At 38.8% G+C, this 12,038-nt stretch overlaps 1 long non-coding RNA gene across 2 annotated transcripts in view; it reads left to right on the top strand.

Moving 5' to 3' along the window:
• Positions 1-9,265, top strand: part of LOC134485928 (uncharacterized) — a 162,107-nt gene extending 152,842 nt beyond the window's left edge. For both annotated transcript variants that reach the window (XR_010064324.1, XR_010064325.1), the window contains 2 exons: positions 859-999; positions 8,636-9,265. This is a non-coding gene — a long non-coding RNA (uncharacterized LOC134485928). The remainder of the gene's footprint in view (positions 1-858; positions 1,000-8,635) is intronic.
• The last annotated feature ends 2,773 nt before the right edge of the window (positions 9,266-12,038 follow it).

Here is a 12,038-nt window from a genome sequence, read left to right as displayed (position 1 = left end):
CAGAATATATTATATTAAAAAATCTATTCTCAACCTTTTTTTAAAAAAAGTAACTATTAATACATCTCAGTTGTACTTTCAGTTAGAACTCTACATATCAAAACTTGTGACTTCTGGACCACTGTATGATAATATATGAAATTTCTTCCCAGATCACTGTAATAAATGAAGTACTAGAAAAAAAAACCTATCTTGGTATTTAGATAATGTCTAAATTCATCCCTGTGAAATTTAATTGGTAGAGAAGTTCAGACTGACTGAGAGTCTGAATGTTTTGACTGGATATGCGTTCATGTGGATAGCTCTGGGTCTATTTAATATCTGGAATCAGGGTGCATCATACTTGCTTTTTTTTCTCTAGTTCAGACTCCCATGAAATTTCAGTTAACATGTCTAGAGTTTTACTCACCTTCTTCCTTGTTTGGGATAGTTGGTTCTCATAGATGTTGACAAATGTCTCCACTGTTTGCTAGGGGCAGGGAGCTTAGATTCCTCATTGTCTGATGCCACAATTCTTCAGTTCTTTACTTTACAAGGTTCTTGAAATTTATGGTTTGGATGAAAATTTCTCCCAGTCAAGTCCCTGTGTTATGAGTTTGGGTTCCAGGTTGGCACTGTTAAGAAATGCTAGAAATTAAGTAGCAGGGCTCAGCCTGAGCTCCTGAAGTCACTGACTGCCTATGTCTAAGAGTACTGTGGGATCCCTATTCTTTCTTGCCTCCTGTCTTGACCAGAAAGTATTTGAGTCCATAATGAGGCATGACACTCATCTGGGGTTGAAGGAAGTCGAGCGCCTGATATTAAATTTGAACCTCCAAAACAATGAGCTAAAATAAAGATCTCTCTGATTTTTGATAGGTCCATCTCAAGGTTTGTGTTCTAGTAATTGAAGAGCTGATTAATACACCAAGTCGTCTCAAAGCATACCACGAAGCAAGCAAGCTGACTGGGAGAGTAGAAAAGAGCTGCACCCTAAAACTACACAGAGTTAAGCACCAGGTATTGGAGTAGAGAATCATTGAGCACCTTTTTTCAGGGTGGGCACCCCATTGGAACTGGAAACTCGGAAGGATAGAGCTTAACATCACGTAAAGATAAGTGGTTATGATATTTGTGATGAGAAAGGAGACCTGGAGAGTAAGATTTGGTTTAGCGGGGAAGCAGAAAAGAATCTCAAAAGGGAGCCAAATGACAAACCACTGGAAATCCTATCAAAGGTCTTGGAGAAAATACCTACATCTTTAACATGTTTCCCGAGTCTTAACATGGTCCATGGGCTGGATCGTTTTACAGATTCCCTTCCCTCCAAACACATTTTTTGTGATTCTTTAGATAATTTTCAGAGTCTTAAATGATTTTTACTTTTGACTCCAGAGATTTTGCTCTCTCTCTTTGGAAGGGATGGCCTTCCTTGTTTTCCCCTGAGGGTCTCCACCTAACTAGAGGAAGCTAGCTAGTATCAGGATTTTAGGTCAAATCTTACTGACATGTTATAAGCAATTTCCTATTTCTATTGTCATCATTATTTTTAATCATGGTTATGTTATTTCAATATTTATGCTTGGAATTACTAATGTTACTAATTGACAGAGTGCAGTTCAAACTTCAATAACATAAATGGATTATATCTACCTACCTACCTCGACTGCCAAGTAAAATGCCTCATGAACTACAGGCCCTTAGCTACTTCTTCACAAGAAATAAATAGAGTCGTCCATAGGATAGATAATGACATAAGTTGGAGGGAGGGAGGGAGAGAGAGAGAGAGAGAGAGAGAGAGAGAGAGAGTTTATTTGAGGCAGATGTTTGCTATGGAGAAAGTCGCCGAAGAGTCAGGAGAATCAGGGGAACCCTAAATTTCCGACTTACAAACTTGATAGGGCAAGATGACAAGGAAAGATACCATTACAAAATGGAGGGACTAACTTTACAAATGTATCAGCCAAGACCCTCTACTGAGGATCGAGAGAGAACACAATGCCAGATTGACTCCCAAAACACACCCTCCTTATAAAACAGCTCTGTAAACGTCGCATGATACCAAATTTGCCAATAGAGGGCGCGAGAGTCACGCTGAAGAAAAAAATTTTTTTTTTTTCTTTCTGTTAGTCTTCCTCTGAGTGGCTTTGCTTTGGCGTTACCCTTCTGGCTTCTGATGCATTATTCCGTACATGATGTGGGTGTGTGGTGAGAACATGTGGTAGCCTTTTTATCCAGCCACGTATCCAGAGGACACGGTGACCTCATAGGCTCAGATCAAGCCCTATGATCACCTTCAGAAAGTTACACTTGAAGCATTCTGATACTGAATGCTCCAGGCTTAGAGTCTTTAGCAGCACCAGGACTTCCTCTGTGGGTTTGCTTAATGGGCTGAATGCCCGCACCCAGCAGGCTGGCTCATTTCCTTCCTGTCTGCTGAGTGTGGACCAGCTTCCACCCAGAAACACCAGTAGCCCAGTTCTGCCATTCCCAGAGCCTCAACCACTCCTTCCCAAACAAGCTGCAGGCCTAAACAAGCAGGGGATTTTCCTGACCAAGTTTGCTCTTCCTTTGGGCAGCCCTAATCTCTCTCAAATGCGATCACTATATCCCTCACAGCTGATCAGTTAACCCTCACAGCTGATTATCTCCGTAACATGGAGTTTCTCCGGTGAAATTTACTCACTCTCTCTGCTTCCTAACGAGATTAAGGATGAGACAAGAATTTATAATTTAAAGTAAAAAGCCTTTATCACAGGGACTTTGTTATACATTTCTGAATTGCCAAGAACAAAACCAGGAGTCTTGTGTAGATTAGCATGTGTAGATTAGCATGTGATGCAGTAGTCTGGGGAACAGGGAGAAGACATACCACTCAGAGTCACAATGACCCATCAGAGGAAAACTCGGTGGACTTCGCCAGGCGAAGGCATTCTAGTTAGAGTACTTGTTGGGCATTTCCTTTTCCTAATAAACCAATTGCTTGTAATCATCTGATCAGTTGAATTATCGAGAAATTACTAAGTAAAGGGACCTAGAAAGTGCATCCAGAGTTGTGAAAAACTGTAGATCCAGAGAAGAGTTAATAATGAGCCCAGAGACCACCCGCTGGTGTTCCAGGGGAGGCTGCCCTGTTTGGCCTGTTTGCCGGGTTTACTAACATAGCTGGCTCCTCCGAATGGAGCTTGCTCTTGTTGGAAACAAGCATGCACGACTTTGAACACAGAGTTAAGACTGTATCCTTCCATGTATAGAACTTTTGATGTGTGAATTCCACACGCAGAAATAACTCCAAGAACAGATGGTAGTCAAAGAATACATTTGCACAAAATAACATTTCACATGAGTAATGCTTCTGATTCAAATATGAGTACTTATGAGTTTGTGTAAATTGCTTTTTAATGATGTCTGTGTTTCTAGCTAACATTCCCAACCCTCAAGCTATAATTAATTGATAACTACTCATAAATGACAAATTAGTCTTCTCCAAAAGATGCTCACTGGGTATACAAACCACTCTTAAAGCCAGGTCTGGTGCCCAGAAGTACACGACCACCCCAAAACAAACTCAATGGTAGTTTTGGGGTGTTTGGTTATTGTTGTTATTGTTTTGGTTTGGTTTGATTTGGTTTTGCTTTTGTTTCTCCATGATATGTCTGGGCATTTTATTTTCTCAATTTTTCCTTTCCCTATAGGCATTTTGTTTATATAACCTGGAGGCTTCCTTCTGATTTTGGGTTTTTAATGAGATTTCTGTGTTTGCCAATGTGTATGTCTCTACATCGATATGTGTTTCTTTTGAGTATTCTTTGATTTTCTTGTGAAATCTTTTTTGTGTTTGTTTTGTCCTATTTAGGTTGTTGCTTGTTTGTTTATTACTATTATTACTATTATTATTATTATTATTTTAATGCTCACTTATTTTCTTTTGAGAGGGAGCAAGAAAGGATATGGATGTGGGTGAGTAGGGATATGGGGCAGATCTGGGACTGATTCAGAGAAGGAAAACCATAATCAGAATACATTACATGAAAATAACAAAACTTTTCAGTAAAAACACAAATAAAAGTTTGTGTTTAACAATTGATTTTTGGAAGTTGTAGCTCTCCCAGCACACAATCTAATTTGGGGGGCATTCTAAAGGAAATAAAGAGAGAAAAATTCAGTACATCGGTCTGCCATCTTGGAAAGTAGTTCAAAGTGAAGAGATTTAGGAGTTACCACGTAGGATAGGCCACCAGAAATCACATGAGAGACCAGCAGTCTTGGCTGTGAGCAGTATATGGAATAGTTTCAGCTGCAGACACGGCAGAGATGGAATACAGTGTCGTAAGGCCAGGGAGCCTTCCACCCAAAAGCTCCTGCTTACTAAATGTATGAACCTAGAAGTCTCAACAGATTAGACTCAATTTATAAGAATCGCTATTAAAAAAACCATATATGATACCATGTATGAACAAGCTCACATATTATCATAAAAAGTATCCCTACAAAAAAGCATCGCTCTTATCTTTACATCAACATTTGCATGCATCCTATGTGTAGCCTATATGCAATATAGGCTTAAAGTATATATACAATACTTTAAGAACTATTAAGCTGAAGAAAGGAGAGGTATGGGGTGGATATCTAGTTTGGTGACTCTACGTATCATATTTGGCTCTACAGGCAAAAGTCCTCTAGGTAGGAAATGAGAGACAAAGCTGGGGGAGATCCTGATGTCACTTTACACTGATGTGGCCAGAGGACTAGAATAGGAGATGACTTACCCACCTGCCTGCGGGACTTACATTATTCACTTATTGAGCCCAAGGAAAGAACCTTTATCCTCTATTTGTCCAAAGAATCTCTGGAAGAGTTATTTCGATTTTTTTTCATAGTCACCACCAGAGTCCTTTGTTGACATGAATGACCATTAGAGTGGACCACTGTAAGTGGCAAGTGTGGCCTATGACACTCCCACTGGCCTTACATTCAATTAGATTACTGAAAATTAGTTATTCAATGACTTTTTATCTGTTTTTGTATGACGATGTAATTGTCATCTGTAACACACAAGTTTACGCTATAGTTTGAACTCTTCATGAATTACATAATATCCCAATAAAAATTCCTGTCTTTCTTATGAAGTGTGATGAGGCAGCAAACTAGACACTGAAGCAGAAAGGTAGTGAATTTGGGGTCAGGATAGAGTATACTGCAAGCTGACTTCTCTCTCCATTTCTCCACCCTGTCTTCTCTCTCTCTCTCTCTCTCTCTCTCTCTCTCTCTCCATCACACACACAGGCAGCCACATATACAAAGTTGTATGAATTATTTCATATAATTCTGTATGATTATTAGTAGTTTCCAAATGATTAATTTTTCCTTATCAAAATATAAATATATCACATAGCAAATTTTAGGCAAATATTGTGAAATTTTCTATGAAAAAAAAATACTCTATCTACTCTCCACTTGCCCTTGGTTGTGTCTTTTAATGGATAAAAATGACAAGATAGGTCTCTGGTATTTGGTTTTTATAATGGCACCAGAATGGCCTATGAAGAAAGAAGCAGATTTCACCACAGGGCAACCCAGAAACTTCTTGAGTTTCAGTTGCCCAGATTCACAAGCAGAAAAGTAATTTATTTTAAATCATCTACCTAGACTCTTTTTTGTTATTATCATGCAAATTGACAAGTGTAGAGTGGATAGTTTTTCATAAAAATTCACAATAGTTGCTTCAAAATAGGTCTTGTGATGTATTCACATCTTCATAAGGAAAAATTAGCCATTTGGAAACTAACAGTCACAGAGCTTGCCCCTCATGTTCTAATAACCTCACAGGGGTCCTCCTCTTAATGCCAATACATTAGGGGGTTACAATTCCAATATAAAATGTTAGACAGACAGAAATATTTAGTATATAACATTCTCTCTCTTGATTTTTGAAAAATAATTCATGTGTCTTGTATGAAAAAAGGGGAACATGGTCAGATATTGGGGGGCAGGACTGAAGCACTGAGGGTCAGCAGAAAGAATAGAAACAGCAACCTCAGGAGGTAGAAGGTGGGTGACCCTCTAGAATGTACCAGAGACCTGGGAGATAAACAAACAAACAAACAAACAAAAACACCCATGATTTATCTCATTAGATGCTGAAAAGCCTTTGACAAAACAAAGACATCCCTTCATGTTAAAAGTCTTGAGAAATCAGGAGTTCATCTTACATACCTAAACATAATAACAGTCCATATGAAATTAAAGGGAGAAAAACTTGAAGAAATCCCACTAAAATCAGGGACAAGACAAAGCTGCCCACTCTTTCCCTCTCTAGTCAGTACAGTACCTGATGTTCTGGCTAGAGTAATTAGACAATAAAAGGAGACCAAGTGGATACAAATGGGGAAGGAAGAGGTCAAAATCTCACTATTTGCTATGACATGCGTGCACGCGTGCGCACACACACACACACACACACACACACACACACACACACACACACACTGTACACAATGCAACCCCATATACTAAGAGAACTGTTACAGCTGATAAACAACTACAAGTAGCTTAGTGTAAAATTAACTCAAACAAATCAGTAGCCTTCCTTTATGCAAATGATAATCAGGCTGAGAAAGAAATTAGGGAACCAACACCCTTCACAATAGTTACAGATAGTATAAAATGTCTTGGTGTAGCTCTAACCAAACAAGTAAAGAACTGTATGATAATAACATCAAGTCTTTCAAAGAAGAAATTGAAGAGGACCTCAGAAAATGAAGATATCTCCCATGCTCATGGATTGGCAAAGTTAGCATAGTAAAAATGGGCATCTTACCAAAGGCGATCTTCAGAATCAATGCAATTTCTATGAAAATCCCAATACAATTCTTCAAAGATATGAAAAAAGCAATTCTCAAATTCATCTGTAAAGGCAGAAAAAAAACAGAATAGTGAAATGAATTCTTAACAATAAAAGAACGGCCGGGGGAATCACCATCTCTGGCCTCAAGCTATATTACAGACCAATAGTGATAAAAACTGCATGGTATTGGTACAGAGACAGACAGGTTGAACAATGGAATAGAATTGAGGACCTAGAAATAAAACCACACACTTATGTACACTTGTTCTTTGACAAAGACACCAGAAATAAACAATGGATAAGAGAAAGCATCGTCAATAAATGGTGCTGATCTAACTGGTTGTCTGTATGTAGAAAAATGAAAATAAACCCATATTTGTTACCTTGCACAAAGCTCAAGTCCAAGTGGATCAAGGACCTCAACATGAAACCAGATACACTCAGTCTAATAGAAGAGAAAGTGGGAAAGAGCCTTGAACTCATTGGCACAGGGGGGAAATGTCCTAAACAGAACTCCAATGGCTCATGCTCTAAGATGAAGAAATGATAAATGGGACCTCATGAAACTGGAAAGCTTCTGTAAGGCAAAGGACATAGTGAATAAGACAAATCTGCAACCCACAGATTGGGAAAAAAATCTTCACTAACCCCACATCTCATAGAGAGCTAATATGCAAAATATATAAAGAACTCAAGAAGCTAACCATCAAAAAACCAAACAACCCAATCAAAACATGGAGTATAGAATTAAACTGAGAATTCACAGCAGAGGAATCTCAAATGGCTGAGAAGCATCTAAAGGAACATTCAAAGTCCTTAGTGATTTAAGAAATGCATATCAAAACAACCCTGAGATTCCACCTTCTACGAATCAGATTGGCTAAGATTAAAACCTCAGGTGACAGCACATGTTGGTGAGGATGTGGAGAAAGAGGAACACTCCTCCATTGCTGGTGGGGTTGAAAACTGGTACAACCACTCTGGAAATCAATTTGGAAGTGCCTCAAAAATTGGAAATACACCTACCTAAAGATCCAGCAATTCCACTCTTGGAAATATACCCCAAAATGCCCCACCATGCCATAGGGACGCATGTTCTGCTATGTTCATAGTGGCCTTATTTGTGATAGCCAGAAGCTGGAAACAACCCAGATGTCCCACAACAGAAGAATTGATACAGAAAATGTGGTTCATTTACACATGAAACTACTTACTTAGCTATTAAGAATGAGGACATCCTGAGTTTTGTAGGTAAATGGATGGAACTAGAAAATATCATCCTGAAGGAGGTGACTAAGACCCAAAAGGATGTGCATGGTATGTACTCATTAAGAAGTGGATATTAGCAAAAAAAAAAAAGTACAGAGTATCCATGATAAAGTCCACAGAACTAAAAAGAGTCAATAAGTGAGGATGCCTCAGTCCCACTTGGGAGGGAGAAAAAGCAACCACAAGGAAGGAGAAAGAGAGGGACTGGGGAGAGAAAGGTGACAGCAGTGGAGTGAGAGGGGAACATGATCCGGTATTGGGTGGGGGAAAAGAACTGAAGCCCTCAGGACTAGCAGAAAGAATGGAAACAGGCAATCTCAGGAGGTAGGAAGTTGCGAGGACCCTTCAGAATGTACCAGAGACCAGGGATGTGAAAGACTCTCAGGACTCAAGGTGGGGGGAACTCTAGATGAAATGCCCAACAGTGGTGAGAGGGAACTTATAGAGCCCACCTCCAGCAGAAAGACAAGGCATCAAGTAAGGGATGGGATTTCTATCTCATAGTCAAAACTCTGACCCACAATTTTTCTTGTCTGAAAGAAATGCAGGGATGAAAATGGAGAAGAGCCTGAGGAAAAGAAGGTCCAGCAACAGTTCCAAAGGTGGATCCAGCTCAAGGGGAGCACCCAAGGCCTGACACCATTAATGAGGCTATGGAGCACTCGCAAATAGCGACATATCGTGCCTGCCCTCCAAAAGACCCAACAAGCAGCTGAAAGAGTCAGATGCAGAAGTTTATACCCAACCAATGGACAGAAGCTGGTAATCTCTATGGTTGAATTAGGGAGGAAACTAAGGAGGAGGGCGAACCTGGAAGAGAACCAGCAGTCTCAATTAACCTGGACCCCGGAGATCTCTCAGACACTGGATCACTCACCAGGTAGCGTACACCAGCTGAGATGAGGCCTTCAACACATATACAGCAAAGGTCTGCTGGGTCTGGCTTTGGTCAGAATAGATGCACCTAACCCTCAAGAGACTGGAGGTCCCAGGGAGTTTAGAGGTCTGCTGGGGTAGGTGAGGTGGGGACATCCTGGTGGAGATAGAGGGTGGGAAGGAGGTATGGGATGTGGAACAGTTGGAGGATGGGCTGGGAAGGGAATAAAATCTGGAGTGTAAAAATAAATAAATAAATAAATAAATAAATAAATAAATAAATAAATAAATAAATGTATTTGTCACTTTCATTGTGCCTCTTCATAACAATAAGACCCAAAGTAAGACACACAGAAAAACTTCCAGCCGGCTACTTTAACTTTCTCAGCAGGTAAATAGAACATGTTGGATCTCTTCAGTGTATTCTTGGGATAGTCACTTGGATGGCCTCTTGTAAAAAATAGGAGCTGAAGCACTGAAGATATGTGTATGTGTAACAGAGAGGTAGGTAGAGTCATGTAAATGTACACATGCAAACATACTAGTCTGCACATGATAGCATGTCCGTAGAAGTTGAAAACGGTCTATAAACATTTTCAAACTGAAAATAGATATTTTAGATTATTTAATTCTTATTTCTAATGATATTTAATATTCATGTTTTACTTTTTTGCTTTGAGATGTTACGTGAAGAAATAGAACTAACTAGATTCTCATAGGCACATTTTGAAGGAAGAAGCCTTTAATTGCTTTAGACCATTAATTCCTTAGTCAACTCATATCACAGCATGACATGTGTGACTTAGCCTTCTCTCATGCTTACGGAAAAGCACAAGGCGGAAGAGATAGAACACAGCCTTTAAGATATACTAGAGCTAATGATTTTTGGTAACAGCCATATGGGGAGTTGATGGCTTCACATCTGAGTGCTGAACCATATATTTCAGACACATCTCCCTTTCCTCAAAGAAGTAGTTTATCCACTTTTTTTTATTGAACTTGCTAAGAATAGCTCTGGGTAAGACATGCTGGTGACATTTTCCTCATGAAATGTTGTGTCTTTACCGTGGAGATGAGGGGTAACAGCACACTGATTTGTCTCTTGCAATGCTTTGTGCTAACAGGATGCGTTAGCAGGCCATCCAGAGTGCCACTCACTAATGATGTAAGAAAGACTGACACTTCCCATCACATGACAAGACTTGATCAAATGTTCACACAGAATTATTAGAATGTAAACACAAATGCAGCTGTAAAACAACACTGGCATCTGGCAGAGCAATGATTTTTGTTGCTGTTAATACATTATACACGATGGAATTGAGGCAATCAAGTTATGTATTATGTATTATGTTTAAAGGAGTTTTCATTTTTGTATAAATTTAGAGAACTAGTTAAAATATAAATGTAATATATAAATGTAACAGACTTCCTTGGCCTCATCACTAAGTGTGGTGTTGAGGTTTTGCCTTATAATTTGAAAACGTAATGAGCAAACAGCAAAGTGAATATGACCAACTAAAACCTTTATCTTAATGACATTAATAATCAGAAACCTCCTGAACCTGCACAAGTAGTTCTAAAGCAGAAACATCAGCTTTCTGCTTAATGAGAGGCCTTGCTCAGAGCATTACAGGGTTATTCTACAAGCCACACCAGGGCACTAACACTGGCGCTGAGAGAACATTCCCATCAGAGATCCTACCTCCAACGAAGTTACTTCAGATGCTGCCCATGGAGTGATTGGAAGGAGATAATGCACCACAATCCAAATTGAATGCTTCCTCTAAACTTATAATAAAACCAAACAAGCTATATTTTAATTGAATAAATTGTCCGTTGGCCATGACTTTAGAGTTTGTTTCCCAAAGCTTTCTAAGAAGTAGATTCCGATATTTATCCCATTGAATTCATTCACTTTTTGTTGTATATTTCTGAATGGATTGTTGCATCAACTGCTCCTTCTTGTCTCTGACATCTTTCCTCTGTGGACTTGGCTGTGGACCGTACTCTCTCTTCCTTTTGTTTGATTGATTCACCCATTTTCTGTAATTCTGATTTGTTCTTTCATACAATCTGAATTTCCCAACATTTTTTCCCTCTGTGTTTTAGAATCTTTTATCCAAGATGTTACTTACACCCCCTGAGTTATCTCTTTCTTATCTAGATCTTGAGTTTATTTATTTATCTCAGTCTAATGCTCACTTGAGTTCACTCTGTTGTCACTAATCCTTGTTAGAAGTAGGGTCCTAAAATAGTTTTTCTGGTATTTCATATACCTATTGTCTTTGGTTTCTAATATTGAGTAGTTGTGAGTCTGTGATGTTCTCTGAATACCATGTTTTCTCATGTGTTTGTGTAAGGTTCTTTGGAGTGTTTTGTACATCTGTGGACTAGGATACATCCCCCAGTTTTTATTTCTCAAATATTCTTGTTTTATTTTGCACATTTCTTCCTGACGCTTAGGTTTCTACTCTTATTACTACTTATGGAGAAAGCCAGCTACAGAATATGTGTATATGTATATGCATGCAAAAACATTTAATAGAAAAAGAGGCTATGATTTTGAAAGAAAGTCAAGGAGGGGTATATGGAAGTGATTGGAGGTAGGTAATGGAAGAGGAAAATGATGTAGTTATAATCTAAAAATTTTAAATAAATAACTAATTTATTCATTATTATATACATTTTCAATTAATTGTTTACTAGGAACTAAAGCTGTTGATGAATATATATTTTGTTAAAAATAAATATGTGGGAGTCTCTAAAAGTATACATAACTGTTGTTGTAAAAATATAAAAATAAAAAAGTATCATTGTCTTTTACCCTGCGAGCTCTGGCACCTCAGTGCCCCATGATATCTGCTAGATATCTTGGCAGAAACACATCCCAACTCCGCGGCGGCCCAGACCAGTTGCCCCACACTCCATTACATTCCTTAAATCTACACATTAAAGAACACACAGCACAATAATCTTTGACCCAATTGATAAGATATAATTGCCCACTTAAACATACAAAGTCCGGTACCATCCATCCCTTGAGAACATTAATAACCACTTGTAA

The sequence above is a fragment of the Rattus norvegicus genome, chromosome 2 (assembly GCF_036323735.1).
Source record: "Rattus norvegicus strain BN/NHsdMcwi chromosome 2, GRCr8, whole genome shotgun sequence".
Taxonomy (NCBI): Eukaryota; Metazoa; Chordata; class Mammalia; order Rodentia; family Muridae; genus Rattus; species Rattus norvegicus.
The sequence above is the reverse complement of the archived record's forward strand: the minus strand, read 5'-3'. Positions and strand labels throughout refer to the sequence as shown.